Source organism: Euprymna scolopes, chromosome 46, assembly GCF_053919585.1.
Source record: "Euprymna scolopes isolate OS-2025 chromosome 46, ASM5391958v1, whole genome shotgun sequence".
Lineage (NCBI taxonomy): Eukaryota > Metazoa > Mollusca > Cephalopoda > Sepiida > Sepiolidae > Euprymna > Euprymna scolopes.
In genome coordinates, this window is record NC_136527.1 from 172574187 (window position 1) to 172589340 (window position 15154).

The following is a 15154-nucleotide window of genomic DNA, read 5'->3' on the forward strand; positions in this document are numbered from 1 at the left end:
GTTCTCACTAAAGAGGATAATTAGTACAATATTGAAACTCCCTCAATATATGCTATCGTGACATAGGTTGACATATATTCGGTGCGACAGGTTTTAGCTTTGAGGCAGGACTTATATTTGAGTCTCTTTGAAGTCGTTTAAACAGAACACAATGCATATGATAATCTTTGAAATCTGTCAAATAGAACACTATGCATACGGTAATCTTTGATGTCTTTCAAACAGAACACAATGCATATGGTAATCTTTGAAGTCTTTCAAACAGAACACAATGCATATCGTAATATTTGGAGTCTTTCAAACAGAACACAATGCATATGGTAATCTTCGAAATCTGTCAAATAGAACACTATGCATACGGTAATCTTTGATGTCTTTCAAACAGAACACAACGCATATGGTAATCTTTGAAGTCTTTCAATCAGAATACAATGCATATGGTAATCTTTGAAGTCTTTCAAACAGAACACAATGCATATAGTAATCCTTGAAGTCTTTCAAACAGAACACAATGCATTTGGTAATCTTTGAAGTCTTTCAAACAGAACACACTGCATTTGGTAATCTTTGAAGTCTTTCAAACAGAACACAATGCATTTGGTAATCTTTGACGTCTTTCAAACAGAACACAATGCATTTGGTAATCTTTGAAGTCTTTCAAACAGAACACAATGCATTTGGTAATTTTTGATGTCTTTCAAAAAGAACACTATGCATTTGGTAATCTTTGATGTCTTTCAAACAGAACACTATGCATATGGTAATCTTTGACGTCTTTCAAACAGAACACAATGCATTTGGTAATCTTTGAAGTCTTTCAAACAGAACACAATGCATTTGGTAATCTTTGATGTCTTTCAAAAAGAACATAATGAATTTGGTAATCTTTGATGTCTTTCAAACAGAACACTATGCATATGGTAATCTTTGACGTCTTTCAAACAGAACACAATGCAATTGGTAATCTTTGAAGTCTTTCAAACAGAACACAATGCATTTGGTAATCTTTGATGTCTTTCAAACAGAACACAATGCATTTGGTAATCTTTGAAGTCTTCCAAAAAGGGAACACACTGCATTTGGTAATCTTTGATGTCTTTCAAACAGAACACAATGCATTTGGTAATCTTTGACGTCTTTCAAATAGAACACAATGCATATGGTAATCTTTGAAGTCTTTCAAACAGAACACAATGCATATGGTAATATTTGGAGTCTTTCAAACAGAATACAATGCATATGGTAATCTTTGAAATCTGTCAAATAGAACACTATGCATACGGTAATCTTTGATGTCTTTCAAACAGAACACAACGCATATGGTAATCTTTGAAGTCTTTCAAACAGAACACAATGCATATGGTAATCTTTGAAGTCTTTCAAACAGAACACAATGCATTTGGTAATCTTTGATATCTTTCAAACAGAACACAATGCATTTGGTAATCTTTGAAGTCTTTCAAACAGAACACACTGCATATGGTAATCTTTGATGTCTTTCAAACAGAACACAATGCATTTGGTAATCTTTGATGTCTTTCAAACAGAACACTATGCATATGGTAATCTTTGACGTCTTTCCAACAGAACACAATGCATTTGGTAATCTTTGACGTCTTTCAAACAGAACAAAATGCATATGGTAATCTTTGAAGTCTTTCAAACAGAACACAATGCATTTGGTAATCTTTGACGTCTTTCAAACAGAACACAATGCATTTGGTAACCTTTGAAGTCTTTCAAACAGAACACAATGCCTTTGGTAATCTTTGAAGTCTTTCAAACAGAACACAATGCATATGGTAATCTTTGACGTCTTTTAAACAGAACACAATGCATTTGGTAATCTCTGACGTCTTTCAAACAGAACAAAATGCATTTGGTAATCTTTGACGTCTTTCAAACAGAACACAATGTATACGGTAATCTTTGACGTCTTTCAAACAGAACACAATGTATACGGTAATCTTTGACGTCTTTCAAACAGAACACAACGCATATGGTAATCTTTGACGTCTTTCAAACAGAACACAATGCATTTGGTAATCTTTGATATCTTTCAAACAGAACACAATGCAGATGGTAATATTTTCTTTGAAGACGTATAAGATTCTTTCGTGTCTAACTATTTTTCTAGTGGAGTTGAGTAACTCCCACCTCGTTAGTAATGTTCTCACTATGGTAATAGTGTACTTAATAATTAGTAAATTACAATTTTATTTTAACTAATAGTTCAGGATATAACATTTACTCGCGGATAATTTAAACACATGTACGGTAAGATGAATTAGCGATAAAGAGATATTCTTTTTAAAAATCTACAAAGTCAAATGCTTTAAAATTTGAGAAATAAATGAAAAGAGAAATAAACTAACTTTAAAATAGACTTTTCCCTGAATTATTTTTCTTTTACCTGAATTATTTTTCTTTTAGTAACTAAAGAAGTCCCATTTTCGGGAAATGCTGATGGTTTTGATAATTTTACATATTCTGATATAAAATATGTGTGTATGTGCTGTTGCATAATAGGGTGGTTCATATTGGAGAGAGACGGGACATGTATATAACACTGATGTTAAGGAGAGTGGCATTTATAACAGGGAGGAGACATGTTCCTTTATTACATACGATTGGTTGCAATGATTTCACATCCAGGAATTCAAGTCGACTACATGATTAAAACTTTCTCCCTCGCTTCCAAAGGGAACTGCATTCTCTGACAATGTCAGCTCTCTCTTTAACTCGACTCTCCTCCTGTCTCAAACTAGCAAACTATATTGGCAATTCATTTCTACATGACGTCATACGTGTATTTGGCCACGTGATCGATCCATGTGGCCTAAACTACAATTAATTTTCTCTAACCTATTTTTCGACCTAACTTATTTTTCAACATATTTAAATTTGCTATTATTCGTTCTTCTAATTGACCTTGTTTTAATTCAGTTTTCATGAAAAAGAATTGAACAATCAAAATTCCTTTTACTCAAAAATATCTACTATTTTATATTAATTTGAACAATGCGAATTTCTTCCTGAATCTATTCCTGAACCTTGCTTAAAAGGTTCGAACCTCGGTCTATCATATCTCATTTTTACTTATTTAATGTTTTTCTTACTTAAAAGAAAGGGGAAACCTTTCTTGTAACAGAGCTTGAGGAAGGCAGAAACAATTGTATGCAATAAAAAAAATTCTTGAGAGATTTCTCTCATTAGAACAATGACACACATATATGTGCGTGTGTGTGTCTTGTTTTGTTGCCCTGATTTATTCGTAAAGAATTCAAGTATAAATGTCTCAAGCCCATATCATAAGCAACACCTTTATTAACTAGTTTTGATATAAGTTTATTTTTCAAACTTGTTTCATGTGTTGCATGTTGGTTTAAATTAATCAAAAGCTTGTAAGTTTAAGCCAATAATATTGACAACAAAAATAAACAGATCCCTAATAATATATGAATTGCAATACTAAAAATAGCAAGTTTCGTTTATTTGTTTTATTTTCATATGTTACTGCTTAAGCGCTTTTATTGAATTTTAATGGGCCATAATTTTCTTTCCACAGTATTCTATAGACTATTAAAGCCTTATGTAGCAGAGAACAGAGACGTCTGTACAAAACTTTATGTATGCTTGTGTAGAGAGTTGTTTTATCTGGCAGATTGAGCAAATAGTGATAAAAACGTCACACATCATGAAGATATTTATATTTGTGAACAATGTGTGTTTAATAATCCAATAAATCATCAGATAACGAAGTAAATACATATTCTTATGTCAAATATGGTCATGTGCTTGAGGAAGGCTGAAACAATTGTATGCAAAAAACTTATATCTTACTATAATATTACATTAAGATGCACACACACACACACACACACACACACACACACATATATATATATATATATATCTATATATATATATATATATATATATCAATGTGTATTTTTTTTTATTACATTTTCACCCCAAACAAAGCAAATTGCTACTTTGGTGTAGGGGGCTACTATCAGGGGCAACAACTACTGGGGTACTATGTAGGGATTTGGGCAGCAAGGTGTCGGTTCACGTTACACTTGAACTTTTGCACGTCAGTACTGTTGGGGAAGCAGGGACCTGGAATGGAATTCCAGAGTCTAGCGGTTCTGGGGAAGAAACTATTGGAGTAAAAAGATCTTTTACATCTAGGGGTCTCTACAGTGTGGGGGTGGGATTTAGCAGCCTGTCGGGTTTGTCGAGGGTGCTCACGTCGTGGGGGCACAAGTGATTGCAGTTCGTCAGAGCATTTACCACTAAAATACTTGTAGAAAAGGCAGAGGGATGCAACATTTCGTCGATGGGACAGAGGCTGAAGCTTAGATGCCAGTTCAGGGCCTATCGTGTATTGTTTTGTTGCCACAATTAATTCATTAAAATTCCGGGTATAATTGTCTCTGTCATAAGCAACACGTGTATCAACTAGTTCCGTGTTAAGTTACAAATATCAGCTTATTTTCATATGTATTTAATGCGGCGTGTTTGTTTAAACTAATTAAAATAAACAATATGCAGTACTGAAATTTCGTTTATTTTTTTCAGACGTTCCAGCTTTTACGTATTTATTGAATTTCAATGGATTATATTATTACTTTTCGTGGAAGACAACAAACAAAAACTTTATTTAGACATTTGTGTGGAGATGTGTTTTATTTGACAGATTAAGCGAATGGAAATAGCAACGTCACACATTTTTATAACAAAGTGTTGATTATTTTGGTCGAGTATCAGCTTTATTAAAACAGCAAGTACATATTAAAAAAGGTCACATTCCTATGAAGTGTGCAGATATACTTTCAAAAATCAATTTTAGTGACAGAAATGAGAAATCACGCTGGGGAAAACAACATTCTAGTGCAGTTGTGGAGCTTGTTCTGGAAAATCAGATTTAGTGACACATATGAGAATACTTTTTCCATAGAAGTAAACCCTGACCAAATATTCAAAATCAAATAGTATTCGCTGCCCAAATAAGATCTCTTCACTGTGGCTAACCCACATTAGCTTTTCCGAGGAATGATGCATCTTCACCAAGTGATATTACCTCAAGTAATAGCACGAAGCCGGACACATCCAGACTTGATAAATTCTTGTCCTGAAATCCATAAAGACCAAGAGACCAAAATTAAAGATATACTACAACGTATAAAAATGGTTAATTTGGGGAGAGGAAAATTATGTTCTCAATTTCTTTACTAATTCAGTGTTTGAGAAATGAAAAACTTAAATAGAACAATCGAATATCTATGTATATCATATATTTATGTATTTCTTATAGAGTTTAAGTGTTATCCCCAGGTTGTAGGCTCCTTGATTTCTTAGAACTTCGCCTGAAGTAAAATAAAACAAAAGGAGAAAAAATACATTCTTGTGAAGTTTGTGGGCTTTTTTTCTAAAAAAAATCTACGCTAGTGAAACATGAGAACTCACACTGGGGAAAAGCTACATTCTTGTGGAGTTTGTAAATTTTCTTTTTCTAAAAAATCTACGTTAGTGAAGCATATGAGAACTCACACTGGGGAAAAGTCATATTCTTGTGAAGTTTGTGGACTGTCTTTTTCTCAAAAATCTACATTAATGAAACATATGAGAACACACACTGGCGAAAAGCCATATTCTTGTGCGAGGTGTGGATATTCTTGTTCTTCAAAATCAACATTAGTGGTACATAATAGACGTCACACTAAGGAACAGCCACATTCTTGTGAAGTGTGTGGATATTCTTGTTCTGAAAAATCAAATTTAGTGAAACATATGAGAACTCACACTGGGGAAAAACCACATTCTTGTGAGGTGTGTGGATATTCTTTTTCTCAAAAATCTACGTTAGTAGAACATATGAGAACTCACACTGGCGAAAAGCCATATTCTTGTGCAGTGTGTAGATATTCTTGTTCTTCAAAATCAACGTTAGTGATACATAATAGAACTCACACCAGAGAAAAGCCATATACTTGTGATGTGTGTGGATATTCTTGTTCTGAAAAGTCAAATTTAGTGAAACATATGAGAACGCACACCGGGGAAAAGCCATACTCTTGTGAAATTTGTGGATATTCTTATTCTCAAAAACCACATTTAGTTACTCATATGAGAAGTCACACTGGGGAGAAGCCATATTCTTGCACAGTATGTGAATATTCTTGTTCTTATAAATCTAGTTTATCGATACATATGAAAAACAGACACAGTTTGTAAACCCTATTGTTGTAAAATTTATTTCTACAAAAACTTCTAATGTGAGAAGCTACAGAATTGTTCTATACCACATAGTCTCTGAATAATATAAACATACCAGTTGTAGTTGAATTAAATTGCATCAAAATTTTAATAAATTCTTAGATACAATCTCTGAAACAGATCACAGCTGTAGGAGTACGTTCACACTTAATAGAACAATCTACTTTATATTTAAGAATGTCATCTGCAAAAGCGAAGTATTTGATTCATTAAAGCTTTCTGATGTGAAAAAGAAAAGACAATTGATTTTTTGCTGATGTATAAATAGGAGGGGAAACATTATTTTGGAACACTATAAATATTTTGGTCTCATAAATAAAGTGCAAGCAATTTATAAAACTAAATAATATATAAAAAATAAATAATTTGTAAAAACGATTGAGTAATTATAAGAAATCAAGTTTTGTTATACATTTGAGAATTCACGAAGACAGGACAGTTCTTGGATGACCTTTGTCAGGAGTATTTAACGATATAGACAGGGATGCCACACTGTAATAGCGCAAAGGTATGAGCCTTTAATTTTATGAGAAAATTATCATTGTAAGATAAAAATTGATTTTGACAAATAGTCTACAAGGAAATCACACGTATTCTCATTTGAAAATATAGAATATTGTTGCTCAGTGCTGGTTTTTTATGATCTTGTCCCCGCCCAAAAGAAAAAAAGATTTAGGAAAACTGTACATATAAGAAAAACATTGGTACAATTCTTGCCTATACCCCCTCTCAAAAAAATATATAAAAAACGGCAATCGAAAACAATTATGGTTTTTACTGAAATAACAAAAAGTACAAAGCAAAAAATAAAAAATTTTCTTTGGAAAATGATAAAATTTTTACTGAAAAGTCAGAACATTTTTTATAAAAAAGAAAAATGTGTGTAAAACGAATAGACCTTCCTATTTGCTATTTTTTTCATTTTTTCTTTCTTTCTAACTCGGCGTTCTGCCTAAGCAAGGGGTGATGTGGCATAAAAGACTATTTTCTCTTGTGAATTAATGCCCCCTTGCTGAATGATACGACCAAGCCCTGGCCAGTCGGCTACCAGGGCGCATTGATTCCATATGTCGCTTAAGGGACTATTGAACCCTATTAGGTACAAACCAGCAGTCAACGGAGGATCTCAGACTATCAAAGAACAATTACCTCTTTCCCCTCACTCTCTATCCACTGGATTCGCCCAGGCTGCAACTACATCGCTGAAGAGTTCCTATAAAATATCTGGGGACTTGGTACGTGCTATAATGGTTGGGGTGTGTGTAGAAGTGTCGCCAGCGTGATAACAAGGAATGACCGAGCCTTATTGATGCTGACCTCACATCAACAACATGAACAAAAAAAATCGCTTACACCGTAACATAAACAAAAAACTATAAAAGCATCAGAATTAATGAGAATTTAACTTCTTTATAATAAGGTTTTGATTAACAATAAAGATAAGCCAAATTTCTTTGTATTTTATATGTGTGTAAATTTTGCTCCATAAATGTGTCTGAGATGACAAAAGGTTTTCTTGGTAATTAATCCAATGATATTGAAATGTTAATATTAGTGGCAATACATTTCTTTCTTCCATGAGGAGTCGTGTATGTTTGCGGCACAACGACTAACTGGAAAAGAGAATTGGGTTTTATATGTTTTAGGTGGCTTTTTCTTCGCCCGTTGATTGGATGGAAAGTGGATTCCCTGTCACGTGGTATGCTCTGTCTTACGTCCGCACGTAAAGAAAACGTTTTACCTTTTATTTTCACAGAAGTTGAGTGGATGGATACGGTAAATGTGCACGTAACTGACATGTTATTTATTTAATGTCTATGGCGTATCGCTACAAGTACCCCTACTAGATAGAATGTCGAGAAGGAGGAATAAAATATTTCTAACTGCTGGCAGTTCGAAGGACAACTGACGTCATCAGTTAACTACTGTTAATAGGTATGTGCAAAACGAATGCCGATGTTTAAAATGTATAAACTTGTAGCAGCCTACGGTCGCCGAACAGCGAGGAGCTACTTCTCACAATTTCGAGACTTGAAATTCATTCCCCCCCGGCTTGTTTAATCACAAGACAGCTCTCAATCACGTGACAGAGTATATAAAAGGCGAAATCTGAGACCATTAATTCTCTTTCCCGTTGGTCTGCCCAACAGCAAGATCGCCAGGGGAGCTTTGGACCCCTCTTAGGCCAAACGTGAGTACAAAACGCGCTTCTCATCAAACTCCTACTTGCTTCCACGTGCCGTACCCAAATGATGTCCTCGTCGATACAACTCACACACCAATGACAACACGTCAATGCACTGAAGACTTTGTCCTTTCTTTCTTTTCTTTTAACCGGCTTCCATTGTTCCAGCAACTACTAGTTATAAACCCGTGCACGCATGAACACTGAACTCGACTCTTCTTCAACTAGCCGGCAATTTATTAATTCTATCATGACGCACGAACCATGAACTAAACTCTTCTTCAAAAAGCCAGCAATGTATTCATTCTATCATGACGCACGAACCATGAACTAAACCTTTCTTCAATAAGCCAGCAATGTATTAATTCTATCATGACGCACGAACCATGAACTAAACACTTCTTCAACAAGCCAGCAATGTATTAATTTTATCATGACGCACGAACCATGAACTAAACTCTTCTTCAACAAGCCAGCAATGTATTAATTTTATCATGACGCACGAACCATGAACTAAACCTTTCTTCAATAAGCCAGCAATGTATTCATTCTATCATGACGCACGAACCATGAACTAAACCTTTCTTCAATAAGCCAGCAATGTATTAATTCTATCATGACGCACGAACGATGAACTAAACTTTTCTTCAACAAGCCAGCAATGTATTAATTCTATCATGATGCACGAACACTGAACTAAACTCTTCTTCAACAAGCCAGCAATGTATTAATTCTATCATGACGCACGGACCATGAACTACACTCTTCTTCAACAAGCCAGCAATGTATTCATACTATCATTACGCACGAACCATGAACTAAACCTCTCTTCAATAAGCCAGCAATGTATTAATTCTATCATGACGCACGAACCATGAACTAAACTTTTCTTCAACAAGCCAGCAATGTATTAATTCTATCATGATGCACGAACACTGAACTAAACTCTTCTTCAACAAGCCAGCAATGTATTAATTCTATCATGACGCACGGACCATGAACTACACTCTTCTTCAACAAGCCAGCAATGTATTCATACTATCATTACGCACGAACCATGAACTAAACCTCTCTTCAATAAGCCAGCAATGTATTAATTCTATCATGACGCACGAACCATGAACTAAACTCTTCTTCAACAAGCCAGCAATGTATTAATTCTATCATGACGCACGAACCATGAACTAAACTCTTCAACAAGCCAGCAATGTATTAATTCTATCATGACGCACGAACCATGAACTAAACCTTTCTTCAACAAGCCAGCAATGTATTAATTCTATCATGATGCACGAACCATGAACTAAACCTTTCTTCAATAAGCCAGCAATGTATTAATTCTATCATGACGCACGACCACTGAACTAAACTCTTCTTCAACAAGCCAGCAATGTATTAATGCTATCATTACGCCCGAACCATGAACTAAACTTTTCTTCAACAAGCTAGCAATGTATTAATTCTATCATGATGCACGAACACTGAACTAAACTCTTCTTCAACAAGCCAGCAATGTATTAATTCTGGTTTTTTATGATCTTGTCCCCGCCCAAAAGAAAAAAAGATTCAGGAAAACTGTACATATAAGAAAAAACATTAGTACAATTCTTGCCTATACCCCCCACCAAAACAAATAATAAACGGACAATCGAAAACAATAGCTTATTTTTACTGAAATAACAAAAAGTACAAAGCAAAAAATAAACATTTTTCTTTGAAAAATGATAAAATTTTTACTGAAAAGTCAGAACATTTTTTATAAAAAAGAAAAATGTGTGTAAAACGAATAGACCTTCCTATTTGCTGTTTTTTCATTTTTTCTTTCTTTCTATCTCGGCGTTCTGCCTAGGCAAGGGGTGATGTGGCATAAAAGACTATTTTCTCTTGTGAATTAATGCCCCCTTGCTGAATGATACGACCAAGCCCTGGCCAGTCGGCTACCAGGGCGCATTGATTCCATATGTCCCTTAAGGGACTATTGAACCCTATTAGGTACAAACCAGCAGTCAACGGAGGATCTCAGACTATCAAAGAACAATTACCTCTTTCCCCTCACTCTCTATCCACTGGATTCGCCCAGGCTGCAACTACATCGCTGAAGAGTTCCTATGAAATATCTGGGGACTTGGTACGTGCTATAATGGTTGAGGTGTGTGTAGAAGTGTCGCCAGCGTGATAACAAGGAATGGCCGAGCCTTATTGATGCTGACGTCACATCAACAACATGAACATGGATAAAAATCGCTTACACCGTAACATAAACAAAAAACTATAAAAGCATCAGAATTAATGAGAATTTAACTTATTTATAATAAGGTTTTGATTAACAATAAAGATAAGCCAATTTTTTTTGTATTTTATATGTGTGTACATTTTGCTCCATAAATGTGTCTGAGATGACAAAAGGTTTTCTTGGTAATTAATCCAATGATATTGAAATGTTAATATTAGCGGCAATACATTTCTTTCTCCCATGAGGAGCCGTGTGTGTTTGTGGAACAACTACTAGCTGGAAAAGAGGAAAGGAGAATATGTTTTAGGTGGCTTTTTCTTCGCCCGTTGATTGGATGGAAAGTGGATTCCCTGTCACGTGGTATGCTCTGTCTTACGTCCGCACGTAAAGAAAACGTTTTACTTTTTATTTTCACAGAAGTTGATTGGATGGATAGGTAAATGTGCACGTAACTGAAATGTTATTTAATGTCTCTGGCGTATCGCTACAAGTACCCCCTACTAGATAGAAGATGAGAAGGAGGAATAAAATATTTCTAACTGCTGGCAGTTCGAAGGAAAAGTGACGTCATCAATTAACTACTGTTAATAGGTATGTGCAAAACTAATGCCGATGTTTAAAATGTAAAAACTTGTAGCAGCCGACGGTCGCCAAACAGGAGCTACTTCGAGATTTGAAATCTATTTCCTCCTGGCTTGTTTAATCACAAGACAGCTCCCAATAACGTGACGTAAAAGGCGCCATCTGAGACCATTAATTCTATTTCCCGTTGGTCTGCCCAACTGCAAGATCGCCAGCGGGGGGCTTTGGGCCCCTCCCAGGCCAAACGTGGGTACAAAACGCGCTTCTCATCAAACTCCTACTTGCTTCCACGTGCCGTACCCAAATGATGTCATCGTCGATACAACTCACACACCAATGACAACACGTCAATGCACTGAAGACTTTGTCCTTTCTTTTCTTTTAACCGGCTTCCATTGTTCCAGCAACTACTAGTTATAAACCCGTGCACGCATGAACACTTAACTCGAATCTTCTTCAACAAGCCGGCAATGTATTAATTCTATCATTATGCCCGAACCATGAACTAAACCTTTCTTCAATAAGCCAGCAATGCATTCATTCTATCATGACGCACGAACCATGAACTAAACTTTTCTTCAACAAGCTAGCAATGTATTAATTCTATTATGGCGCACGAACACTGGACTAAACTCTTCTTCAATAAGCCAGCAATGTATTAATTCTATAATGGCGCACGAACACTGAACTAAACTCTTCTTCAACAAGCCGGCAATGTATTAATTCTATCATGACGCAGGAACCATGAACTAAACTCTTCTTCAACAAGCCGGCAATATATTAATTCTATAATGGCGCACGAACACTGAACTAAACTCTTCTTCAACAAGCCAGCAATGTATTAATTCTATCATGACGGACGAACCATAAACTAAACTCTTCTTCAACAAGCCAGCAATGTATTAATTCTATCATGACGCATGAACACTGAGTTGTTCCCTTCTTCAAACAGCCAGCATGATATTAAATCTATCTTTATATACACTGAGCACCTGTCTCTTTCTTTCTTTCTCCTTCAACAAGCCTGACCTGTATCTAACTGTCGGATATCTAATCTTCATTTCCACACAACAAACTCTTCACAACAATTATAAGAACAGGTGCGCGTACGAACACTGAACTCTCTTACTAATACATTTCTGTCTTGTACTCTTCTACTAAATCTACCAACGTGAATGAGAAACAAAGTTTGTTTATTAATATAGAATGGAATATCCATTGCGTTCTATCATTTCTATAAACATTTTTAACCCTTCCTTAACTTAAAAATTCATTAAAAATCAAGAAATTAACCAATTTTAATGAAATGTTCAGGATTTATCAGATAATAATCATGAAATATAATAGAAGCATTATTTTTATTTGAATCTTAGTGAAAATGTATTATTTTAGTGTTTTGTATTCCTTTACTAAAATTATGTTTTCAAGTAGTAAAGAATGCATGAATTCATTTTTGCTTTTTTATGGAAATAAAGCATTGTAAATTATAACAATTAATTACGAAAAGAAAACCCTCTAATTAATTACTCAATTTTCTATAACTGAAAGAAAATTAATTTCTGGAACTACCGATATTATCATTGAATTAAGTATTGTTTACTTAATATTTTCCCACAAACAAATTATAATTGCAATAAATATTTCCACTTCTTAAATTAAAGGTTTCGCATGATTTTTATATCTAAGATAATTTACTTGCTGCATGAATGTAAAACTTTTGGCATAACATTATTTTTACATAATCTTAATAAATAATTTTTTATAATTTAATTTAAAAGCTGGGTCATGGAAAAATAATTAAATTTAAAAAAATGGTAAAAGTCATACAAACATTCAAGATATGAATGTATGGACACACGTCTTGGGGCGGGGGAAAGAAAACCAACACCCCCTACGTCCTTTTAACCACCTGACGTCATTTTAATTCAGCCTTTCTACTGTCTGAGATTTTGGGCTTCCGTATAATCTATCTTAGAGAGTTCAGTTTTGTTAACATTCAACGAAGTGAGAATCTCTTGCAGCTATTTTTTTTTTCAAAAATTTCTCACTTTTGGAAACTAATCAATATGTTTATTATATTTAATTCAATATCTTAGGACGTTACTTTACTAATTATCATTGAACTCGACCCATTGAAAACTAATATGTATCTTTCAAAGGATTTGGAAAATGAATGTATTCAACTTCAACATTTAGTTGAATTAGTTAGCTTACCGTGAAAATATTTTGCATAACTTTTTTTTTACGTGTACAAATATTATTTTTCCTTTAGAAATTAACTTAAGTCTTTAGTCTTTCAAATACAATAAAAAAAATTAGTCGGAAACCTACAAAAGAATATGATAAATCGGCTTTCAAAATTATGTCCCCCTATCTTTAATCCATCATTTTTGTCTGTATACGTTATTGTCCACATATAGATTGACTGTTATTTACATGTGTTAACACTGCACACACACACACACACACACACACACACACACACACATGCAATGAACATTATATCAACACAAACAACACTCACACATACACATCAAGAGATATGTTTATATACACAGTTGCATAAAACATTGAAATTACGATTTGGTTCTTCATTCACATATACTCGAATTATTTTTATATAATGGCTTCAATTTAAGTTTTAAATGCAAAAGTCAAGTATAATGGTTCAATTGTGATCTATACAAAAATGAATAACTTATTATAAACATCGGCTGCAAAGGACTCAATCAAGTAGCAAAACAATACCAAGAAAATGCATACACATTTTGGGGTTTGTATTACTGTACACATAGATTCGAAAAAGTTGTCAAAAAACAAATACATAACAAATAAATGTTATCAAAGGCAAGATAAGTTACTTTTCTACCAAACTGGATATATTTTTTTGTGTTTTTATTCAATGTAACATATTTATTCAGCTCGAAAAACGTACAGTGTTTACCGATGTATTCGAAAATCCAAGATGGCGTCTCACACCCTCTTTAACACGGTAAGTTTGGGAAAAGGTGCTATAATAACAAAAAAAACTATACAAAATACTATTAAAAACCCGCCGAATATATGTCAACCTATGTCAGGTAACATATATTAAGCGAGTTTTTAACAGTATTTTATCCGTTTTTTTTTTTATTTATAACACCTTTTCCCAAACTTACTGTGTTAAAGAGAGGATCAGATGCCATCTTGAATGTTCCAATACATCGGTAAACACTGTATGGTTTCCGAGCTGAATAAACATGTTACATTGAATATATATTGGAATTATTACGGAGTCACTAGTGTAGTGCCCTGTGATTGGATGAAAAACAACCAATCACGGGCTGCCATTCTAGTTTCCTCCCCGACCCCTATTTGCGCGGCCCCTTCGAACTTTCGGCCTCTTTTGCGGTTGGGACCTGATTGCGAGTACATCCATTTCGCCAGCTCTCCGCCACCAGAAATACGGGAAGCACATGGAGTCCAAGCCGTAATAGCAGCATAGACCAAGGCCGCACCTTTTCTCTTTCATACCAACTTAGGACACAGGAAAGATTTAATTGATAAACGGACACATCACATCTGTGAGATAAGTTTCCCGCAAACCCAATTGTTTGCAACGCCTTTATTTTCCCTTTTTGTAAATACAGTTTTTTTATAACATTTAACTCTGTGTTTGTTTTTCCTTTCTTCTTGACGTCGTCACATTACTTTGTTACCTCAAACGTTTGGGAAATCCCAATATATAAACACAAAAAATATATCCAGTTTGGTAGAAAAGTAACTTATCTTGCTTTTGATAACATTTATTTGTTATATATTTGTTTTTTGACAACTTTTTCGAATCTATGTGTACAGTAATACAAACCCAACCTTTTGTTTGCTTTTGTTGT